General features: G+C 43.4%; 1 long non-coding RNA gene across 1 annotated transcript; it reads right to left on the bottom strand.

Annotated features, from left to right (window-relative positions):
• Positions 1–23,646: 23,646 nt before the first annotated feature.
• On the bottom strand, positions 23,647–23,934 carry LOC114087355 (uncharacterized). Its single transcript, XR_003581798.2, has 2 exons — positions 23,858–23,934; positions 23,647–23,771 (listed from the first exon to the last, which is right to left on the bottom strand). It is a non-coding gene; the product is annotated as an uncharacterized lncRNA (long non-coding RNA).
• Between the last annotated feature and the right edge of the window lie 361 nt (positions 23,935–24,295).

Raw genomic sequence — 24,295 nt, 5'->3', positions numbered from 1 at the left:
TTGACCAAAGACAGTTTAACAGAGGATAGGGTATAGCTCTAGACATCAGAATGTGCTGTTCTTTCATAAATTTTTAAAGTCACTCTTGTTCAGAATGCTAAGAAAAATATTCAACTCTTAATATTCAACTCTCGTCTTTAATCCGCTATATAAAGTGCGATGTGCAAAAGGAAAAAAATAAAATCTGTGGCCATGTTTTTGAAAGTAGTGAAAATTCTTGCCTGACTTTTATCTTTTTCTCTCTCCCCACCAAAAATATTCTAAAAAGGAAACATAAAAGAGATTATCTTTCATCAATGACCCTATTGTTTCAAATGCTTATATTTTCTCAGTCCTAAATTCTTCTACTGGGAGCCTCCAGGGGAAAGAGCCTGGTGGTTTGGTTATCCTCATTTGACACGTCAGTCACAGCCCTCACATATGGAAAACTGTGGAATCACGTCTGAAGGAGCGCTCACGGAATCCCCCTGCAAACATCCAATCCTGCGTTTTGAGACTGAACCATAGGCCCCTCAATTTCGATAGTCCCACCTCCCACTGACTAGACACCAGTCAGAATATATTTCAAGAATTCAATCCACTCTGTCAAAGACAGGCCAGCTTGGCCTCAGTTCCAGGATTCAGACACAGAGCCACCTGTGTCACCCAGAGGACAGTGGCAGGAGACCCTTCTCTGTGATTCCTGAGCCACAGGAGGAATCAGGCAACTGCCTGGCCTTGCGCAAGTTTTCATTTCCTCCCTACGTAGATCCTGAGGCTTAAAGGCCTGTTGTTCACCACCCAGTTTGAAGGAGGAAGTTGACACTGTGCCCTGTGATGTGACCCCTCTGGCTGAAGACTGTCCAGCAGCCACCGTGGCCCTGATGTGGGTTCCATAATGAATCAGCTTGAGTTCTGACTTTCTGCAGCGCCGGCTGACTAGTCTTCCCGGGCACAGCCTGGGCAGAAGGATCCTCACCTCCTCAGCCAAGCTTTGCCCTGGCAATGAAAATGAACTTCTTTCTACAGTGACCTAAGAAGTGGAGGCCATCTCCTCCAGTCCTGCAGGAAGTGGCATGGGAGACAGCTCCAGGAAAATGGACGCTTTGGAAGTTCAGGGGTTGGCATGTTTGGATGGCTTGAGAAATAACTTCCAGGCCCGTATCAGGCACACGACAAAGCTGATGCCACAGGAGGTCAGCAAGGAAGGCAGTGCTGTCCCCTTGCATATTGTTCCCAGGACCAGGACAATCTACTTCCCGGGAGGTGTCCCAGCAAAGTCAAGACACATCACCCAGGTCACACAGCCTTGTTCCAGACACACTTCACCTCCCAACTGAGGTGCTTCCAACTCATTAGAACCATTCAGATGTGTGTTCTGTGAAGCTGATCATCCTATTTAATTTGGAACTGCCTGATAATGGCTTCATCAGCCTACGTTATTCTGCCCTCCCTTTTCTAACTGTGCACTTCAGGTCCAATTTCCACTTACCTAAGGCACTTCTATGAGAAAACGTAAATGTTTAAGAACTTTCAGAAGCATTTTTACTTAGCTCATAAATTCTCATAAATTTGCTTTAAGCAATTTTCTCAGAGTTGATTCCCTGACCTAGGAGCATCAGCATCTCCTGGGACCATGTTAGAAAGATAAACTCTTATTCTCATATTCTCTCTCTCTCTCTCTCTCTCTCTCTCTCTCTCTCTCTCTCTCACACACACACACACACACACACACACACACACCGAACCTACTAAACCAGAACCTCGGGAAGGTGGGGGGGCACCCAGTGAAGTGTGTTTTAACAAAATCAATTATCATTGATTCAGCTGCAGGTCCAAGTTTGAGAATCACCAACTTAAGAGATATTCCTTTTCACCATGGTGGGTGAAGGCAAATTTATATACATACAACTCTTTGAGTGTCATCTGAATGTTAAATAACTTTTCCTGTTAGGCAAAAGCTATCCTTTTTCTATTGACGTAAGAAAAGAAACATGGGATAGAATTTCACTTCATGAATCTTCAAATTTGTTTCTCTTGGAGCAGAGTTCTTAACCAAGCAAATGCAACCAAGCAGAAAACACCCTGGGAGATGTTTTAAACACCTCATCATTTTGGCAAGGGAAGTCATATTCTTTTTTTTTTTTTCTTTTGGTAACGGGAATTGAACTCAGGGGCACTCAACCACTGAGCCACATCCTCAGCCCTATTTGTATTTTATTTAGAGACAGAGTCTCACTGAGTTGCTTAGCACCTTGCTTTTGCGTCGGCTGGCTTTGAAATTGCAATCCTCCTGCCTCAGCCTCCTGAGCCGCTATGATTACAAGCTTGCACCACCACGCCCCCCTGGAGGTCATGTTCTTTAGTCCTTGGTGTGCACCTCTGGTCAGACAACTTGTTCAACTGGAGTGAATTGCAAAGTGGGCCCATTATGGCTTATCCTTTCCAGGGCCGCCCCCAGCAAGACCATTTTAAGACCCAATATGTAGATAAAATGGTGAAAAATGACAACCACATAATCTTTATCACAAAGATAGAAATAAAACACACAGATTTCTCTGGTCCCTTCTTACTGAAAACAGGAATGCTAGAAATACATTTTTTTTCTTGGTAACATTATAGAATGTCATGCCAGTCATGAGAAAAATCATTCAAATGTTTGATTCTCTTCTTTTTCTCATAGAAATATATATATATATATATATATATATATATATATATATATATATATATATATATACACATACATATTCTGAAAATCAAGTCTTCCCTTAGAAATCTGCCCATGTCCCGCCCCCCATGAAGGTACAGGTGGCCTGGTTGAAAACTTAGTAACTTGAGGGAACTTAAGTCTCCCAAAGAAGATTAAGACCCATTTTTTCAGAAACACTAGACTGGTTTAAGTGTATTTAGGCTTTAAACATATGAACAATGTTTGGGGATTGAACCCAGAGCCTATGCATGCAGGGCAAGCACTCTACCAACTGAGCTAGATCCCTAGCCCCTTATATCTGATTCTTAGTCTTTCAAATCGATTAGCCTCCATTGAAGTATGTCAAGCTAAGAATGGAAAAAGAGGAGCTGTTGTGTAACGAACTTTCTCCCACCATTATTTAAAAATGAAAGAAGGACTCCAGTGAAATGCATTGCCAATTCTCATTTTTCTGGAAAGTCCAGTTGGAGGGGGGGATTTAATGTTCTTCCCTATCCAGGACATAAAATAATTTTTTTTAGCAAATTGAGGCAAAACTTCCTGCTTTGAAGCAAAGGTTGACTGTGGTTATTAAGGGCCCAGTCTAGGGAAAAAGTGCAAACTAAACCAGGAGTGAAGGATAAAGGGAAAGTATGGAGATCAGATTTTTAAGGGGACCGGAGAAGAGTTAAAGTGAAGGAATAAGAGGAAAAAAACATTCCACTTGCACAGGCCCTGCCAACCCTTGTCACCTGAAATGTCCATTATTTTGAGCACACGCCACGTGACCTGGATGTGGGATCTCTCCATCTCTCCTCACTGTTCTCTCTCTCTCTCTCTCTCTCTCTCTCTCTCTCTCTCTCTCTTTCTCTCTCTCTCATTTATTCTTTTTAGATATACATGAGAGTAGAGTATGTTTTGATGCATAGAATATAACTTATTCTAATTAGGATCCTATTCCTGTGGTTGTACATGATGTGGAGTTTCACTGGTCATGTATTCATATATGAATGTAGGAAAGTTATTCATTCTGTCTTTTCTATTCCCATCCTCCCTCCTTCCCTTCATTCCCCTCTGTCTAATCCAATGAGCTTCTGTTCTTCCCCAAACCCCTTATTGTATATTAGTATCCACATATCAGAGAGAACATTTGGCCTTTGTTTTGAGGGTTTGGCTTATTTCACTTAACATGATAGTCTCCATTCCATCCATTTACTGGCAAATGCCATAATTTCATTCTTCCTTAAGGCTGAGTAATATTGCATTTGTATACCTACCACATTTTCTTTATCCATTCATCTGTTGAAGGGCACCTAGGTTGGTTCCATAGTTTAGCTACTGTGAATTGAGCTGCTATAAACATTGATGTGGCTGCATCACTATAGTGTGCTGATTTTTAAATCCTTGGTTATATACCAAGGAGAGGGATAACTTGATCAAATGTTGGTTACATTCCAAGTTTTCTGAGGAATTTCCATACTTCTTTCCAGAGTGGTTGCACTAATTTGCAGTCCCACCTGCAATGTATAAGTGAACGTATTTCCCCACTCACATCCCTGCCAACATTTATTGTTACTTGTATTCTTTTTAGTGTGTGTGGTGCTGGGGATTGAACCCAGGGCCTTGTGCATGCGAGGCAAGCACTCTACCAGCTGAGCTATATCCCCAGCCCCCTTACTTGTGCTCTTGATAATTGCCATTCTGACTGGAGTGTGATGGAATCTCTGTGTAGTTTTCATTAGTATTTCTCTAATTGCTAGAGCTGTTGAACATTTTTATGTGTTTGTTGACCATTTGTATTTCTTCTGTGAAGTGCCCTTTCAGTTACTTTGCCCATGTATTGGTTGGGTTATTTGGGGTTTTGTTGGTGTTAAGTTTTTTGAGTTCTTCGTATATCCTGGAGATTGATGCTCTATGTGATATACAGGTGGCAAAGATTCTTCTCCCATTCTGTAGGCTCTCTGTTCACATTCTTGATTGTTTCCTTTGCTGTGCAGAAGCCCTTTAGTTTTATACCATCCCATTTATTGACTTTTAATTTTATTTCTTGCACCTTAGGAGTCTTGTTGAGGAAGTCAGTTCCTAAGCCAACATGATGGAGGGATGGGCCTATATTTTCTTCTAGTAGGCACAGAATCTGTTTTCTAATGCCTAGATTCTGGATCCACTTTGAGTTGAGTTTTGTGCAGAGTGAGAGACAGGAGTTGAATTTCATTCTACTACATATGGATTTCCAGTTTTCCCAGCACCATTTGTTGAAGAGGCTATCTTTTTTCCAATGTATGTTTATAGCGCCTTTGTCTATTATGAGATAACTGTATTTATGTGGGTGAGTCTCTGTGACTTCTATTCTGTCCCATTGGTCTTCATGTATGTTTTTGTGACAATACCATGCAATTTTTGTTATGTAGCTCTGTAGTGTAATTTGAGGTCCAGTATTGTGATGCCTCCTGCTTTGCTTTCTCACTAAGGATTGCTTTGGCTATACTGGGCCTTTTATTTTCCAAATGAATCTTATGACTACTTTTTCTATTTTATGAAGATCATCAATGGAATTTTAATAGAAAATCATGAAGACATTGACAAATTTCTAGAGACATATGTGCTGGGAGCCATTAGCCAAGTAGGTATGACAATTTCCTTGCCAGCGTACCCCATGTTGCTGACATTTTGCAGTGACATTGAATGTAGGTGACCTTGCTCAAGGACCAGGGCGGATTAGGGTGTTCCCGGTTTAACATAATCGGGTTTAGGGCGTTCCCAGTTTAGGTTCCAGGTTTAAGGTTTAAGATTATTCCTGCTGGGAATAGGGCGTATCCTGCTGCCTGAGTTCCCCTTGAGTTCTCACGGGATTCAGACAGTATATTTTTGGGAGACAGAAACCCAGTGGAGGTGGATTTGAGAGAGAACGTGGATTTCCCCAGAACGTGTTTGTAGACGGCTGGTGTGAGTTCGGGAATAAAGAGTTGCTGTTTGAATCTACAAGCTGTGTGGTGGCTCGTGATTGTGTGCCCAGCCAGACTGCGGCATTTGAGCCCAGCCAGACAGTGGCACATATGACCTACCCAAATTGAATCAGGAGGACATAGAAAATTCAATCAGATCAATTTCAAGCAATAAAATTGAAGATGTCATCAAAAGCCTACCAACAAAGAAAAGCCCAGGACCAGATAGACCTCAGCAGAGTTCTACCAGACCTTCAAAGAAGAACTTACACCAATCCTCCTCAAATTATTCCCTGAAATAGAAAAGGAGGGAACTCTTCCAAACTCATTCTATGAAGCTAGTATTACCCTGATACCAAAACCAGACCAAGTCACATCAAGGAAATAAAACTTCAAACCAATATCCCTGATGAACATAGATGCAAAAATTCTTAATAAGGGCCTGGGGCTGTAGCTCAGTGGCAGAGCACTTGCCTGGCATTTGTGGGGCACTGCGTTCAGTCCTTGGCATCACATAATTAATTAATTAATTAATTAAAGGCACACTGTCTATCTACAACTATTAAAAAAATTCTTAATAAAATCCTGGCAAATCACATACAAAAACATATTAAAAAGATAGTGCACCATGATAACGTGGGGTTCATCTCAGGGATGCAAGTTTGGTTCAATATTTGTAAATCAATAAGCATAATTCATCACACCAACAGACAAAAGACAAGAATCACATGATAATCTCAATTGCTCCAAAAAAAAACTTTGACAAAATTCAGCATCCATTTATGCTCAAAACACTAGAAAATCTAGGGTTAGCGAGAATATACTTCAACATTGTACAAGCTATATATGCTAAACCCAAGGCCAACATCATTCTAAATGTAGAAAAATTGAACGCATTCCCTCTAAAAAACTAGAACGAGACAGGGTCGCCCTCTTTCACCACTTCTATTCAACGTAGTCCTTGACACCCTAGCCAGAGCAATTAGCCAAATGAAAGAAATTAAAGGGATAAGAACAGGAAAAGAAGAGCTCGAAATGTCCCTCTTTGTCAACAACATAACTCTATATTTAGAAAACCCAAAAAACTCCACCAGAAAGCTTCTAGAACTCATAAACAAATTCATCAATGATATAAAATTAACAGCCAGACATCAATTGCATTCCTATACACCAATGATGAATCAGCTGAAAGAGAAATTAGGAAAACTATCCCATTCACAATAGCCTCAAAAAAATAAAATAAAATACTTGGAAATCAGTCTAACAAAAGAAGTGAAGGACCTCTATGATGGAAATCTCAGAACACTAAAGAAAGAAATTGAAGAAGACCTTAGGAGGCGGAAAGGTCTCCCACGTTCTTGGGTAGGCAGAATTAATATTGTCACAATGGCCATACGACCAAAAGTGCTCTACAGACTTCATGCAATTCCTCTCTGTTCTCTCTAGGCCTCTACCCACTCTCACTCCCTCTGCCTCTCCAGAGAGGCTTGTTATATTCTCCTTGTGTTGGATTCTAACTATTAACCAAAAATTGCCTCCTGAGAAATTAGTTGATATTAATTTCCAGGAACAATTGGTCGTTGAATTCAATTCTACATGCTTTGTTGTAACGTAATATCGTTAAAATTTTATACAACCAGCTTAATATTTTAAAACCCAACCACATGGGATCTACAATGATATGGTACATAGATTTCTCAGAAGTACAATTGAAAAAAAATAGCATAAATGTTTAAAATTGGGAACCATAAGGAATCTATGAAAAAGTTATTTTATTACAAAAAAAAAAACCTATGGGTAACTCTATTAATAATTCTAAAATGGATGATTTGGGGAATGCAGTATTCATTACAATGAAAAGTAGAACATTTCAAGAGCTGGATAATTGTGAAATAAACTAACACTACTACTGATAAAGTACCTCCTCAAAAAACTCTGATCCTAATTGTTTTACAGACAGATTCTTTTTGAAAATCAAATAGTACCTGTGCCACATATATCCCCACAGAAAAATCTGATAAACATTTCATTTTCTAACTCTACCATATCCCTGATTCTTTATCTTTTTTTAACTAATTAATTTATTTATTTTAATTAGGTATATATGACAGCAGAATGCATTTTGATTCATTGTACACAACTGCAGCACAACTTTTCATTTCTCTGGTTGTACACGATGTAGCGTCACATCATATGTGCAGACATACATGTACCTAGGGTAGTGATGTCCATCTCATTCCACCATCTTTCCTGCCCCCATGCCCTTCCCCACCCCCTTGGCCCCATCAAAATTCCTCCATTATTCCCATCCCCCCTCCATTGTGGATCAGCATCCACTTATCAGAGAGAACATTCAGCCTTTGTTTTTTGGGGATTGGCTTCTTCACTTAGTCTATATCTTAACAAGGAAAACATAAGATAGAAAATTGCAGACCAACCCCACTTCTAATAGGAGATTAAAAAGCTAAAGAAAATAACAACTCGAGTGAAGCAACACAACAGAAAGCAATAAGTGATCACATATGGCTTATTTGTGAATGTACCAAGAGTTAAATATTAGTAATTCTATATAACACACCACTGTAAGGGCACAGGAAAAAGATAAGGTTAATTATTCCAATAAATATCAAACATTAATAATCATTCCTTAATTTAAAACAAGTATTTAGCAAATCAGTGAATATTTCTATTAATAATAAAGTATTACGGGTACTCCTATAAATAGCAAGACATCTAAGTGAGGGACAAAGATATCAACTCAGGCTGCAGGTGTAGCTCAGTGGTAGAGCACTTGCCTAGCATGTGTGAGGCACTGATTTCCATCCCAGCACCACACACACACACACACACACACACACACAAGATACCAACACTCATTGCCAACTTAATATTCATATTACATTTATTTTTATACCTTTGTATCTCTGTGTATATTGGATATATATTATAGCCAACACAACACCAAGCACACAAAACAGATGCACATAATGAGAAAAAATTTCCTTTCAAGTATAATTACCTATATAAAACAGGCACACAGATACATGAATGTGACACAAATAAAAATTTTAAATCTTTCATATTTTTGTGCATTATTATACATATATACAGACAACCAAAAATAATTATTTCACAATAACAATTCACAAAATTCCTACATATAACCTTAATGAGAACTATGTGGTTCATATACCTAAAGGACATAAACAGAAAACAACCATGTGAATGTTTAAAAGATGTCAGTTCTTCCACAAAGAGATCCATAAGTTGAAAGTATTTCCAAACAAAAATCCTAGTACCCAGCCAGGCGCAGAGGCTCATGTCTGTAATTCTAGCTATTCAGGAGGCAGAAGAGGGAAGATTCCAACTTGCCTGGGCAACCCAGCCAGAGCTTGCCTCAAAATGAAATAAAATAAGGGGCTGGGAACGTAGCTCAGTGGTAGAGCACTTGCGTGGCCTGCTCAAAGCCCTGGATTCTCTGGCCACGATGGCCCATGCCTGTATTCCCAGCCGCTCAGGAGGCTGAGGCAGGAGGATTGCCAGTTCAAAGCCAGCCTCCGCAAAAGCAAGGTGCTAAGGCAACTCAGTGAGTCCTCATCTCTAAATAAAATACAAAATAGGGCTGGGGATGTGGCTCAGTGGTTGAGTGCCCCTGAGTTCAATCCCAGGGACACCCCCCACCCGGCCCACACACACACACAAAAAAAAAAACTGGATTCAATCCCCAGCACCAGGGGGAAAAAAGAGATCCAAAAAGCATCCAATAAGCAACTTCACATTTCCAGAAAAGCTGCTTTGGAGAATTCAAAATGCCTAGTGAGGTAGTCCTCTGCAATCTACTCAAGCAAATGCCCAGAAGAACTTCAGCCTCATCGGGCAACATTTCCTGAGCTCGTAACTTTGAACAAACAACAATTACCAGTCCTGGTGATGAGCACACGTGCTGTGCTCCGGAGCACCTGGCCGGCTCTGGGGGCACTGGCAGGTGCTCAGGTGTGCCACCAGTAATGAGAACAGATGGTGCCAGCGGGGAGCAGCCACGGGAGCAGAGGCTGCTCTGTCACCTCACAGCCAGCTCCAGCCTACCCCGTTGGAGAGTGAACAGTGCTCACACATTGCAGGTGGCGGCTGCCAGGGAGAAAGGGACTAAACACGGCAGAGGGAAGCAAGTCCTGAGCCAGAGGATGATGCTAACAAAAAATCTGAATCTCCAAAGGGAGAACTTGGGCCTCGCCTTGCTTCTCAAATGACTAAAAGGAGGCACGGGCGGTAGTTCCTAGGCCTTAGTTCCTAGTTCCTAGGCCTTCAGAGAAAGAAGAAGGCTGGAGGGCCAGGCTCCTACTTGTCCAAAGGTGATGTGACAACCATAGGCTGACAAATGCCCAAGAGAATAGGGATCAGCACTGCCCAGCTCCATACCCCGAAGGCCAACGTGAACTCCATGACCCAGACGAGACAAGGGGACCAGCTGAGTGGCCTGTGGGCAGAAGGGGTGTTCCCCACAGCTGGTCCTCAGCCCTCCCCAGGGGTCAGTCACCTCTGGCACATCAGCAAGGCCACACCCTTCCCTCACCAGGCCACTGAAGAGAGCCCAGGAAGTGAGCAGGGGCAGATGAGGTCTCTGCTTCCTTGATGGAATACTTCTGAAATTCCCAGGACCTTAGGCATCAATTCCCATTGGAATTCCACCCCTCCCCTTCCACCACTCTTAAAATCCAATTTATTTCAATATTCCACTTAAATACATGCTTCTTTTCCATGAGGAGATTATTCCCCAACCTTCTCCCTCATCCCTTAAAGGCAATTCTATGTGTCCCTCAGAACCCCACATTCCTTGGGACTTTGCTCATATCACCAACAGGACAAGTGTTTCACAGCGCCCTTTAGTTAGTGGAATTCAAATCTGGGCACAGTGGACTCTACGGAGAAGCTGGGATCATCTCCTTGGGTGCTGCCTGGAACAGTCGTTTGTCCAACAAATATTCTCAGGATGCTTAATAAATATTTTGGAATGAACTTGATGTCTACTCTGCCTGGACTTTCATTGTGGAGGAGAAGAAAGTGCCAGTTCTCCTTGTGCTACTCCTTGGGACCCTTGGGTTACAAAGCAGTTCTTCTTGCAGATTAATCAGCTGAAGAGAAGACCCCAGTCTTCGGGTTTCCTGGGTTTTGCCTGATTTTGCTCTGCCTGGCTTCTTGGGAAAATGTCCAACCTCCTCTAGCAGCTTGCCCCAATTCTGGGTTCATTCCAAACATTTGCCAGAGACCAGCTTAATTTAATTTTGCTCTGACAATATGATGTTCACACAAAAATCTTGAATGTTTCACACTTGCCAATGTTTGAACATGGATTTCTTTCACACTTTCTGTTATATTTTCTTCTGGAGGCTTAGTTTGGCAAATTCAGCCATCTCCTTTAGAAGTACTCTCCTTGCCAATAAAAAAAAAATTGAAAAAAAAAGTTTTTAAGCCAAAATTTCTTCCTCCCATACACACATACATATATAGTGTCTATGCCTCATGCATAACGCCATACAGAGTCTCACTGTCCCATGGACAGTGAGGGTGCAAAGGGGAAGAAGTTTGAGGAGCCTCCCCCCCCCCCGACTGGCCCCGGGGCAGCAGGACTCTCAGAGCCACTTCCTTAGATCTGGCAGCCCCTTACAAGGAGGCCAGCTCTGGTCGATAAGGGGTGTGGGAAATACTGTGGAGGTTTTTACTTCAGGAATCTTTTCATTCTGCTTCTCAGCTTTTGTGTCTGCATGCATGTACACGTGTGCACACATACTCACATGCACACGTACTCACATGCATGTGTACATGCACACACACAGCCTGTGTCCACCACAGTCTACTATAGATTCCCAGCTGCAAGCAGGACAGCCAAGGGCAGCGCTGCAGCTGCCACTGGATGGTCCTGCAGGAAGGAGTGGAAAGCTGCTGTCCTCCCAGCTAGAAGGGGCTCCTTTGTCCTGACCACGCTTCCCAGCCACAAGGGGTATACAAATCCCCAATGCAGGCAGAGAAGAAAATGTACATGCATGTTGAACAAATGCTGGTACAGGCACCAAATGGGACTCCTCATCTCCTGAAAGCTATTCCACGGGGTGTGACAGAAAACAATCTACTCCCTCCATGGTCAGGGACTCCCCTGCACAGTGAGGTGTCACTCACTCACATGCAGGAGTCCAGCACAGAGGCCCCAGGCCCACTAGGCAGTAGTGGTCTCCAGCACCTGCTTCACAGCTTCAGGAGCTATGCTGGTATCAGAGTCCCACGCAGTGGCACACACCTCTAATCCCAGAGGCTCAGAAAGCTGAGACAGAGGATCGCAAGTTCAAAGCCAGCCTCAGCAATGGGAGGTGATTAGCAACTCAGTGAGACTTCTGTCTCTAAATAAAATACAAGATAGGGCTGGGGACATGGCTCAGTGGCTGAGTGCCCCTGAGTTCAATCCCCGGTACCAAAAAAAAAAAAAGAAAAAGAAAGAAAGAAAAATCCCTTCCTCAGTGCCATCTCCATGACTAGGCACCTAGACAACAAGGGTAGTTCACCATAACATTCCAGGACAACTAAAAATGATAAGATGACCATGTCAAAAAAAGGAAAGGAGGAAGGGGAAATGTTTAAATCTCTGCTAATTGCAGGCCTGAGCTTTCTGATAGCAGAATCAGTGTCTCTCGTGCAGGAACCAAGCAGTGAGCTGTGAGAGCAGAGGGGCCTCTGAGCTCCCAGAGAGACAACAGCCCCCTCAGGAGTCATCTGAGAGACAGTATCCACCCGTCAGCCCTGCAGAAAGACCCAAAGACTCTGCATCCTGACACTGCTCCTAACTGCCCATGGTCGGTGGTAGGATGGTCACAAGGTCTGGAGACAAAACATTGAGACACTCAGTCCTTCCTCTTTTCCTCCTAATTATAGATTAGGGGCCGTTCCTCTAACCCCTTGGAATCCAATGACCTGTAGGTGATGGCCCAGGGAAAACAGGGACGTGAGGCTGGAAAAGTAAAGGGGAGCTGCTCACCCAGGGCATAAAGTGTCAGTTAAGCAGGGTGAATAAGTTCTAAAGATCTGTTGTACAACACTGTACCCAGAGTTAACCATACTGCATTAAACACTTAGAAAATTGGCTGAGAGTGTAGAGCTCATGTTAAGTGCTCTTACTAAAATAAAATAAAATGAATCATCCAGTTATATAACAACCAAACAAAAAAAGTAAATTAGAGCAAAAACTTAATGGACCAGTGTGCCCAGTACAGGTCACACCGGCTTCCCTTCTCTGTTTATTACACCTTTCAAGCCGATGTTTGTTCCTTTGCCTTGATTCCTAGGCATGAAGATAGGAGAGGCACACTGAAGAGCCTACTCCACTTCTGTGTCCCTCTGGGGTGCCCTGGTGACACCAACTAAACCAGACTGGAAAAGCCATTCACCAGAAGCTGGGCCTGTTACCAAGGAGGAAGCCTTATATTCTGGACAATCCTTTCTCATCTTAGCAATGACTGGGAGGACCTCCAAGACCTGTGGCAAGCTGACTTAAGGAAGCCAGCAGAGCCCTGCGGTGTTTTTGTTTTATTCTAAGTAATTTAGTAGCTGAGTTGGTTTTATAAGATTTATTGATATTTAATTGACATACAATAAACCACACCTACTAATTAAGAGGTTTTGACAAATGTATGTGTGTATGTGAATAATGGCCACACTAAACACATCCATCTCTTAGATATCTGGAGCCAATGAATGTCACTTTACATGGCAATAGGGACTTTGAATATGTTATTAAGGATCTGGAAATGGGGAGATTTTCCTAGATTATTCAGATAGGCCCAGTGTAGCTGTGGGTAGAGGTGTGCACCTATATTCCCAGCTCTTCAGGAGGCTAAGGTTGGAGGATGACTTAAACCTGGGAGTTCAAGGCCAGCCTGGGAAGCATAGAAGACCTCCATCAAGAAAAAAAGAAGGAAGGAGAAGAGAGGGAGAGAAAAACAGGTCCACTGTAATCCCAGGGGTCCTCCTAAGAAGGAGGCAGGAAGATCAAAGTGAGCCGAAGGCAAGATGCCTGCGGAAGCCAAGGTTGGCACCATGTGGCCATGAGTCAAGGAACGAGGGTGGCCTCCAGAAGCTGGAAGAGGCAAGAAAATAGATTCTCCTCTAGAGTATCCAGAAGGAACCAATCTTCTTGGCACCATGATTTTACCCATTAAGCCATTTTTGTATTTCTGACCTTCAGAAAGAACCATATAAGACTATATTTGCATTGCATCAAGCCACTAAGTTCATAGTAATTTAGTAATTTGTTATAGCAACCATAGGAAACTAATACCGTTTACATCCATGAAACCATCAGCACAAACAAGATAATAAATATATTATATGTCTTTCCCACCTTTACCCACTGTCTCCAGGTAACCACTGGGCTGCTTTCCATAACTACAGATTTGTTCACATTTTTCTAGAAATTTATACACTGTAAATACAATCGTACAAGATGTATTCTTTCTTGATTGGGTTCTTTCACTCAGCACAATGGTGTTAAGTTTCATCCACATTTTTTGCATTATCGACAGGTTACTTCTTCTATTGTTGAGTATTGTTCTAATACCCATGGCAATTTGTTGATCCTTATTTACATGTTGATGAACATTTAGGCTGTTTTCAGTTTGGGGGTATCATAAATAAAACTGCTACAAATATTCATGTTCAGGTTGTTGAATGGTGTTATGGGTTTAATTGTATCCTGCAATAAAGAATATATTAAAACCCTAAGCCCCAGTACTCAGTGTGACTTTATTTGGAGGAATCATTGCCAATGAAGTCAAATCAAAGTCATCCAGCGTAGAGAGGGCTTCCAATCCAGAGTGGCTGGTGTTCCTATCAAGGATGACCATGTGACAATGGGGAAGAATGCCATATAACAGTGAAGGCAGAAATTGGGCCTATGCAGCTCTAAACCAAGGAATTTCAAAAATGGGGGCTGGAGGTATAGCTCAGTTGGTATAGTGCTTGCCTAGCATGCACAAGGCCCTGGGTTCAATTCCCAGCACTGCAACAGAGGAGGAGGAGGAGGAGGAGGAGGAGGAGGAGGAGGAGGAGGAGGAGGAGGACGACGACGATGACGACGACTTCTTCAACCCTTGGACCTTAGACGTCTAGTCTCCAGTAGTGGGAGACAATATGTTGTAAGTCACCCAGTGGTACTTTGCAGCCCTAGGAAACTAACACAGATGGACATATGCTTTCATTTCTCTTGGGTAAATACCTAGCTGGGTCACATGATGAGCATATGCTTAATTGTTTAAGAAATGGCCAAGCCATCTTTCAAAGTGATAGAGCTGATCCACATTCCCACCAGCAAGATCTGAGGTCCACATCTTTGCACCATCTGGTTTGACCAGCCTCTCTAATTCTATCAATTCTGTCAGGGCAGTTGCACTCATCATGGGTTCATTTCCATCACCTTCATGAATGATGGTGTTGAGCACCTTGTTGAGTGAAGTGTCTGTTAAAATCTTTGGGCTATTTTTTAATGGGGTCGTTGGTTTTCTTAATATTGAGCTGGAGAGTTCTTTCTATATTCCGGGTACAAGTCCTTTATTAAATATATGCTTTGTAAATGTTTCTCTCCTAGTCTGTGGCCTGATTTTCATTCTCTGAACAGTGTCTTTCAAAGAGAAGAAGCTGTTAATTTGGATGACATCCCAAGGAAGAGCCTTCTGAGTGCTCTGCCCAATGCCCTGTATATTATGAGATTTTCCAGTGTGGCTTATGGGAACAGGCACCTTCCCAACCTGGGTGGGTGCTTGGGCACTGTTCCCCCTAATCCTTTCATGTGGATTTTTCCCTGCTGAGGGAGAGATTCTCACCCACTGGTGCTGATTACTACTCCACTAGGGCCAAGCAAAGGGTCTTGTGCACATCACCAAAGTTCCCTCTATTTATAGTCCTCTCTCCCATAGCACTCTGTCCTGTGAACGTGTTGTCCCTGGACATTCAGCTTCATTTCCTCACCTCAGGGAGGCCACTGGGCTGTACCTGGGTTCCCTCTTCCTCCACTGTGGTCTGGAAACTCTCTCAAGGAAGCAAGCCAGGGTAACCTCAGGGCTCACCTCATTCGCTTCTCATCTCTCAGAGGTCGCTGTTTTCCACGGCTCAATGTCCAGTGTCTTGGGGACCTCTCTTGTCCAGTGTGTTAGCACTTTTAGGTGAGATAGCAAGCTGGTCTTGATTTATCCCCCTTGGAAGGAAGCAGTATACTGTGATACACCAATGCCTGCTTCTAGGAGAAAAGGGCAGAGGCAGGATTTGTTGGACAGGCTACCAAGGGCACACCACCCTCTAACATTGACAAATAGTTCCCATCCCCGGTGTCTAGGCGTGCATGACACAGGGATCTCCTTTGCCTTTTTCTCTTCTAATTGAAAACACTTCAGTCATTCCAGAACATGCAGAAGTAACTGCCATCCTGGACTCTTTAAAGATATTTCCCCTCACAATAGCAAATGTTCGGAGAGCAAGGATGAGAAGGCTCAGATCATTAAACTTTTGGTCTTCAGGAGCTGCACCTCACGTTTTTTTTGAAATTTGAGATGATGACTTTGCCAACTTGGCCTCCTGGAGAGGGGCTCAGTCAAGAACAGGAAGGAGCTGGGGAATCAAGGTTAACTCAGGGCCCAAGGCTATCTTCTTCACCATAGAAGTTTTTGCTGGGGATGCCCCACAATTTTGTTGGGGCTCATAAAACAACACCCCAAATATGGTACTTTGCATGCTGACCTATTTGAACTAAAGGTAATTGAAAAGAATCAAGAACTCTCTGACCTTCTTCTTTTCTCCCCAAAAGTACAGTGTGGTTCTCTCTAAAGTTCTCTTACCCCAGAAGGAACACAATTCCTTCAGTCCCCTCCCTGAAATTTCATTAACCAGGGAAGATTACACTCATCACAGAAAGACTGAGGAATGTCCTCACACCAAGACAGACTTTGTCACAAGCCACTGTCTGTTCTAGGTCTCACTTGGTTTCCAAAGAGAATTATTTACAAACTATTGTCTGCACTTTGGGCCTGTTTATTTTTCCTAAAAATTCATTTACTCCCCCCACCAAAAATTCCTGTAGCCTCCACTTCCTTCCCCCTTATGAAGAGGGTATTTGGGCTTCAGCCATCTGGCCCTTCTTGGAGTTTCATGTTTTCTATGGCTTCTACGCACGTATGCACAGTAAGTGTATCTGCATGTGTGTTCTCCTGTTAATCTGCGTATCAACAGTTTATTTTAGCAGATGTTACAAGTCAAACCTTCAAAGGGAAGAAAAGGATGTCACCTTTATCCCTGAAGTTTCATGAAGGTCTGAAAATATACCAAGAATCCAATAGTTCTTCAGAGACATCTTTGTGGGAAAACAGATGTTCTTCTCATGGACCAAGTAACCACCTTAACATAATGCTCAGGTCACTGGTCACAGACTGGCAGGGAACATAAGCCAGAGGGCTTATGTAGGTCTGGGTGCCTGAGAGGGCCATTTTGCCCCCAGTGCCTCAATCTGGAGCAGGAACTGCCTTTTCTGACATCATTCATTTCTTCAACAGATAATTATAGAGCATCTTTCACATCATAGGCAGGTAAGATGCAGAAATTAAAAAGACAACTAATCTGGATGCGAAAGAGATACCTGAGCAGACCATTAGAAGATGGGCAGTAAATGTACCCCACAGATAGGTTTAAGTGAAGTGAGGGCAGCTGACCCCTGAATCTTAAATCACATAAAATAAAATAGTCAGTTAATATGTATTAAGCCCATCCACTATCAAGCCACCCAATGATTAGAAAGTACCATCTCTCCATGCTCTCTACCTACATGCTAGCTCCACATTCCCATTTTATTTATTTATTTATTTTAGTACCAAGAATTGAACTCAGTGGTGCTTAATCACTGAGCCACACCCCAGCCTTTTTAAAAATATTTTATTTAGAGACAGGTTCTCACTAAGTTGTTTAGAGCCTCACCAAGTTGCTGAGGATGGCTTTGAACTCGCAATCCTCCTGCTTCAGCCTCCCAAGCCCCTGGGATTACCGGCATGCGCCACCTCATGCAGTTAAATTTACTTTCTGAAGACACCCAGATGAAGTCTGCCCTCTTTCCACTGAGCAGGAGTGGAATAGTCCTTATTTGAATATGACCCCTGAATCAGCTTCTTCACAAGGAGACCAGCCACAGTTCCCATAACCAGCAGGGAATACCTGTTGGCCCTTTGGAATCCAGTCATCTATTAGCTCTGTGAGCCTAGGAACATGATTTAACCTCTCTGTTTCTGTATGAACATGTGTCAAACAAATCTGCCTCCTAAGAGTATTGTAAGAATTAAAGGAAATTGTGACCTTTAACACTAAGAATAGCATAATGTAAATGCTCAATAAATCACTATCACTGATAGAGTGAAAATTTTTAATCTGGATTTTTTAAGCTAAGAGCATTTAAAATCAGTCTGCAGGATGAAGAGATGGGTCCTCTGATCACTCTTGTACTCACTCTCCTCAGCATTTATGCAGCCAATTTGCATATTAAAACATCCTTAGCAACTGCCACAGAGAGATAATTGTAATGATCAGGACCTCTCATTCCTTTCCCTTTGCTTCTCTCCCATGGATCCCAGGATGCTGCTGTGAGTGCCAGAATTCTACTGGAGGTGACAGTCACAAGGAGAAAACATTCTGAGAAGACTTTCCTGGTACTTTTCCCAATTGTCATTCTAGAATTTCATGGAGACATGAAGAAGGGTATCTATTTCCTATTTTGTCTTTCTTCATTGTCCTGCTGAAGACCTGGTCCAAGTTAGGTTCTTAGCATATTTTATAAAAGTCCATGCATGAAGTGATGATGATAAAGGCTCTTGTGATAACTAAATTTTTTGTGCCAACTTGATTGGGCTAAGGGGTGCCCAGATAGCTGGTAAAACATTATTTGGGATTTGTCTGTTAGGGTGTTTTTGGAAGGGATCAGTTATTCAAACTCATAGATTAAGTAAAGAAGATCTACTCACCTACATGGGCAGACTCCATCTAATCCACTGAGGGACCAGCATTACAGATCCTGGTTCTTGGGCCTTCAGACTTAGGTTTTACACCAGAGCCCCTCCCACCCTTCACCCCCAATCTGAGGCCTTCAAATGGCAGATGATGGGGCTTCTCAGCCTCCATAATCACATGAGTTAACTCCTATAGTAAATCTTGTATATAAATCAACATTTATTATTATATTATATTATGAGATAGATAGATGGATAGCTATAGAGATATGTCTCCTAATGGTTCTGTTCCTCTGGAGAACTCTAATCAAATATAGCTTTATACTTATCTCTTGTCTTTGTCTATAAGATACCTGGTTAGCTACCCTAACCAGACAAGAGAACACAGTTCTTCACTTTTCATTCTATAGCAGGTTTTTTGTTGTTTTGTTGGTACCAGGGATTGAACTCAGGGGTATCTGACCACTGAGCCACATCCCCAGCCCTATTTTGTATTTTATTTAGAGACAGAGTCTCACTGAGTTGCTCAGCACCTCCCAGTTGCCAAGGCTAGACACCTCCTATCTCAGCCTCCCAAGCCACTGGGTTTACAAGCGTGTGCCACCGTGTCCAGCATCTATAGAGTTTTAAAATGTGTATGTCCTCACTCTTGGTATTTTTTTTGTAAAACATATAGAGATATGTATTGTATAGATACATGTTATATAAGATTCATGATGACTTATGGATAATATATGCATGTGCTAACATTATGAACACCATAATATATATACCACACAGAGACAAAAGGAGATAAAAAAAATAAATAGAAGGTGCTGGGGCTGGGGCTCAGTGGTAGAGCACTTGCCTAGCATGGGTGAGGCACTGGGTTCAATCCTTAGCACCACATACAAATAAATAAATAAATAAATAAATAAATAAAAGGTCCATCTACAACTAAAAACTAATAAATAAATAAATATAAGGTGAAATACTTCTTCCCCACACCCCCCTGTATCATCTGCATGTCACACTGGTGACTTCTACTCTGTGGCATCTTAGGAGACAGAGAAGCCACGAGAGGAAGGTGTCAGCATGACATGCGTCAGGCACTGTGCCAGATTCAAGGAACTTGGCAGGAGTTCTCCATCTGATTCGTCCATCCCACAGTGGTCTCCAAGACATTTTATTTTATTTTTTTAGTTGTCGATGGACTTTATTTTGTTTATTAATATGTGGTACTGAGAATTGAACCCAGTGTCCCACACATTCGAGGCAAGCACTCTACCACTGAGCCACAACCCCAGCCCCCAAAACATTTAAAACATGTTGAGATTTCCTGCTTTTGTAGCAAAGGGATGGGTAGTTCAGCAAAGACCAAAGTCCCTCTCTGAAGTGGTCCCAGACACCATTTCTAAGTAGGTTCCAATCAAAGTGCTGGCTGGTGTTTGTTAGCATGATATGATTTGTGTATAGACTTCAAGGTGACTCACCCCAGAACGGTGAGGTCAGTGTCTTCACCAAGTGTGTGGGCACCAGGCATGGAGCTCTGGGGTCGAGTTCCTTGCCTCACTTGGCCACATGGGAAGAAAAGGACCCTGAAATTTATCTTGCCCTCCAAGGAAAAAATGGATGATAAGGCGTCTCACTTTCTGGCCCTGCACCCACTGAGTACAGCCCTTCCAAGGAAAGGTGAGCACACTTCAAGAGCTGATGTCACTGGCCAGGTATATGTGCATCCTGTGCTTCTCTACCACAGCCCCACTGCACACTCACATGCATATACTCGCTCACACATGCACAAGCACACACACATGCGTGCATAGGCAGGCAAATACTTTACACGTGCAAACACACTGGTTATGTACACACATGTGAGCATATATACTTTCATGCCCACCCATTCATGTATAAATGCACATGAATACACTCACGCAAACAGGATACATGTGTGCACACACAACCTTCCTGGGCCCAGGATCATCTTCCCAGGTTTCCTGTACCTTAAGACAGAGAAGTAGGCCAGACTTCAGGGTTGCATGTGGCTGGTACATGGAGTGCAAGCAAAAGCCAGAGATGCTGGTGTTCTGGCCAGCCTCCCTCTGAGAACACCCACAGCTCTGAAAGCTTAGTCAATAGCCCATTGTTTGCTGTGAAATTAAGAAGATAAGAGAGTGAAGGAAGTTAGTCTAAAATGCTAAGAGGCATCAGTTTCTATCTTGCATCTTCAGCTGCCAGCCTCCTGCCAGAATGGCTGCCTTTCAAAGGCAAGTTGTCCCTGTGGATTCTCAATCCACATTCCAGAGCTTCTCTCCCACCACTCCCAGAGCATGTCTTCTCCACCTCCCCCCCCCCCACAGCCCTCCACTGCCAGCATCCTCCCCCTCTCCTTGCTCTGGTCACTTCCCTTGTTCTCTCCTCCTCCCACCCCAGCCGTCCTACTTGGGGGGCCCTAGTCCTCACAGAAGTCAGTGGGGTCCTGTTCCTTCCAGACAGCTGAGCTCCAACAACAGGTGAAACCACTACCTGCCTAAATCCCAGGAAAGGCAAACAATTAAAACCAGAGCCAAGCTAACGGAGCAGAGAGCCAGGATCTAGCAGTGGGGCTCAACTAAGAACACAGCCAGGGGGAGCCTAGAGCCAGGAGCAGGGCAGGGGGCAGTGGATGGAAAATTACTATGAGAAGACATCAGGGGTAAAGGCAATTCTGGCTAAACTGACCCAACAAGATTCTTGCTGAAAATAGGCCACAGTGATCAGACCTCACCTGGGGGATGGTGGGGGATGAAGAAACAGAGATGATACCAAGGATGATGGGAAACTGAAAATGGTAGAGGGGCCCAGTGGTGCATGCCTGTAATCCCAGCAGCTCCAGAGTTCAAAGCCAGCCTCAGCAACTTGGCGAGACCCTAGGCAACTTAGTGAGACCCTGTCTCAAAATAAAATATAGGGGGCTGGGGTCATGGCTCAGTGGTAGAGCACTTGCCTAGCATATGCGAGGCACTGGGTCTGATTCTCAGCACTACATATAAATAAATGAATAAAATAAAGGTCTATCAACAACCAAAATAAAAATATTTTTAAAATAAAATATAGGAGACTGGGTTGAAGCCAGTGGTAGAGTGCTTACCTAGCACAGGTGAGGCACTGGGTTTAATTCTCAGCATCACATAAAAAAACAAATAAAGGTTAAATCATTTTAAAAATAAAATCAAATATAAAAAGGACTGGGGATATGACCCAGTTAAGCACCCCTGGGCTTAATCCCTGGTGTGTACATACATACAGACAGACAGACAGACAGACATAGAAGAAGGTAAGACATCAAGGGACTGGGGTTCTTGTTAATTGTTAAACTGACTTAGCAGGGGTATTTGCTAAAACTGGATTGTTCAAGGAAGTTAACAGAAGGGCCTCAGAGAAGGTTCATCAGCCTGACTAAAGTTTGGTCAAGGAAAGGACCTTTGTCACCACCCCCATGAAGCATATTCATCTTCTCACCCCCATCCCACCCCATCAGGGACAACCACTCCTCCCAGGCATCTTCACCCAAAGGAAGCTTTCTAACTGGGAAACTCCAACATGATAAACCTTGGTTAGAGCTGCCAGCTGCTGGGCACTGGCTCTGTGTGTTACGTGCTTTAAAAAGTTATTTCAAGCTAGGGTTGTTGCTCAGTGGTAGAGCGCTTGCCTAGCATGTGTGAGGCACTGGGTTCGATCCTCAGCACCAAATAACAAAATAATAAAACGAAATAAATACTATTTCATTTAATCTTATGCTCTTTGGCAGTCTGTTCCTCATTCCACCGCCAGCACCCTCGCACCTTCACTTCTTCCTAAACTCTTTCTTCACTTGCTCACCTGATGCCAGCTCATCTTTCTCCTCCCGCCCAACTGGCTGCACTTTTCCTTCCTCCCCCTCCTCTCCCTGTCCATTAAATGTTACAGAGAGCAGCCTCGGGTATCTGCCTGCTCTAGCTATAGTCACTCCTTGTATGATGTCATCCGGCCCCAAGTGTGAAATACTATGTTCAAATTCATATCTCTTCCCGGACTTCGCTCTCTGAATCCCCGTCTTTTACTTCCAATTTCCAACTCAGCCTCTCCTCTCCTGCCCCTAACACGGCTACAACAGAACTTCCTGACTCTCCATCTGCTTCCTCCCTTCTCACTATCGGCTGCTCCATTCTTGAAGTTGCTCAGAACAAACAAGGAGGTGTCTCCCATGACTTTCCATTTTCCCCTCTCTCTTTTGTTTTCTCACCCTACACCCAACCCATCAGAAATCTGGTCAATCCTGTCTTTAAAACAGACCCTCAGTCCGCCACCTCTCACCACTCCACGGCTATGCTCTTCGTCTCCGACACTTCCTCATCTCTGCTCAACAGTCTTCCTGCCGCTCCTCTGCAGATTCAGTCTATTCTCAACTCAGAAGACAGAGAAAAACTTTTTAAATACAAGGCAAAAGGCATTGCTGTTCTGCTCAAAACCCTCCAATGGTTTCAAAGCATGGCCTAGAATATTCTAGGTGGCTCACATATAGCTCTCAGCCCTCGGATCCTCCTGCTGGCCCTGTCCCTCACACACCAGCCTCCCCTCTGCTACTTCAGAGTCTTTGCCCTTGGAATCCCCTGTGCAGGGAAGACTTTTTCTGGGCCTCCACATAGCTCATGCAGTTTATTCAGAGAGACTTTCCTGACCACCTGGCCTGGTCAGAAAAGAGCAGGCACTCACACTTGTGCATACATAAGCCCCCACCCACCCCCACCCCCGCATTCCCCATCTCTCTCTCTGCCATCATTATCTGTTCTGCATTCTGTTGGCCATTTTTCCATCATTTATCCCACCTAATATGTTATAAATTTATTTGTTGATTGTTGTTATTTATTTTCTATCCTAGTCCATTAGAATATACACTCTGTGTGTGTATGTGTGTGTGTACACACACGCGCGCACACTCATGCACATGTGTCTGGTGCTAGGAATTGGACCCAGGGCTTTGAGATGCCAATCAAGTGCTCCACCACTGAGATACAGCCCCAGCACAAACTTTTTTGTTGTTGTTGTTAGCCAGGGGTCTTGCTAAATTGCTTCAATTTGAGGATTGGCCTCAAATGTACAATCCTCCTGTTTCAGCCTCCGAGTAGCTGCATCCACCTAGAACACAAAGCAGAAACGTTATATCCCCAGCATCCAGGAAGAGAGACTGCCAGGTAGTGAGCTTACAACAACAAATAACTGACCTCAAGGAACGAATGAGTGAATGCTGAGCAGATGAGGTAACGGAGGGTCAGAGAGTAGATGTGACTTTCCCAAGGCCGGCAGCCAGTAAGCGGAAGAGCTAACCCAGGGCTGTCTGGCTCCACCTCTCAGAAGTCATGACACATAGGGAAATCCTGATAAATCAAGCCCTGACGTGTAAAACACAAATGCTTAGGGATATCAAATAGCACACTCAAGCCCCAAAATAGTTACCATAACTTCCTTAGAGGCTTCTCCACCAGAGAGACTCTACCTTCTAGACTGGAGAGTAAGTACTCCTTACCACCCCCTTCTCTGTCCCTTCAACACCAGAAAGTATGTCCTCACATAATACTTCTCTGCAATGCCTGGAATTAAACAAAGCATGCACAGCCCCTGCCCTTTGGAAGCTCAGCAATCTAGAACAAACACTGAGGCTC

This window comes from Marmota flaviventris, chromosome 4 (assembly GCF_047511675.1).
Source record: "Marmota flaviventris isolate mMarFla1 chromosome 4, mMarFla1.hap1, whole genome shotgun sequence".
In the NCBI taxonomy this organism is placed as follows: domain Eukaryota; kingdom Metazoa; phylum Chordata; class Mammalia; order Rodentia; family Sciuridae; genus Marmota; species Marmota flaviventris.
The sequence above is the reverse complement of the archived record's forward strand: the minus strand, read 5'-3'. Positions and strand labels throughout refer to the sequence as shown.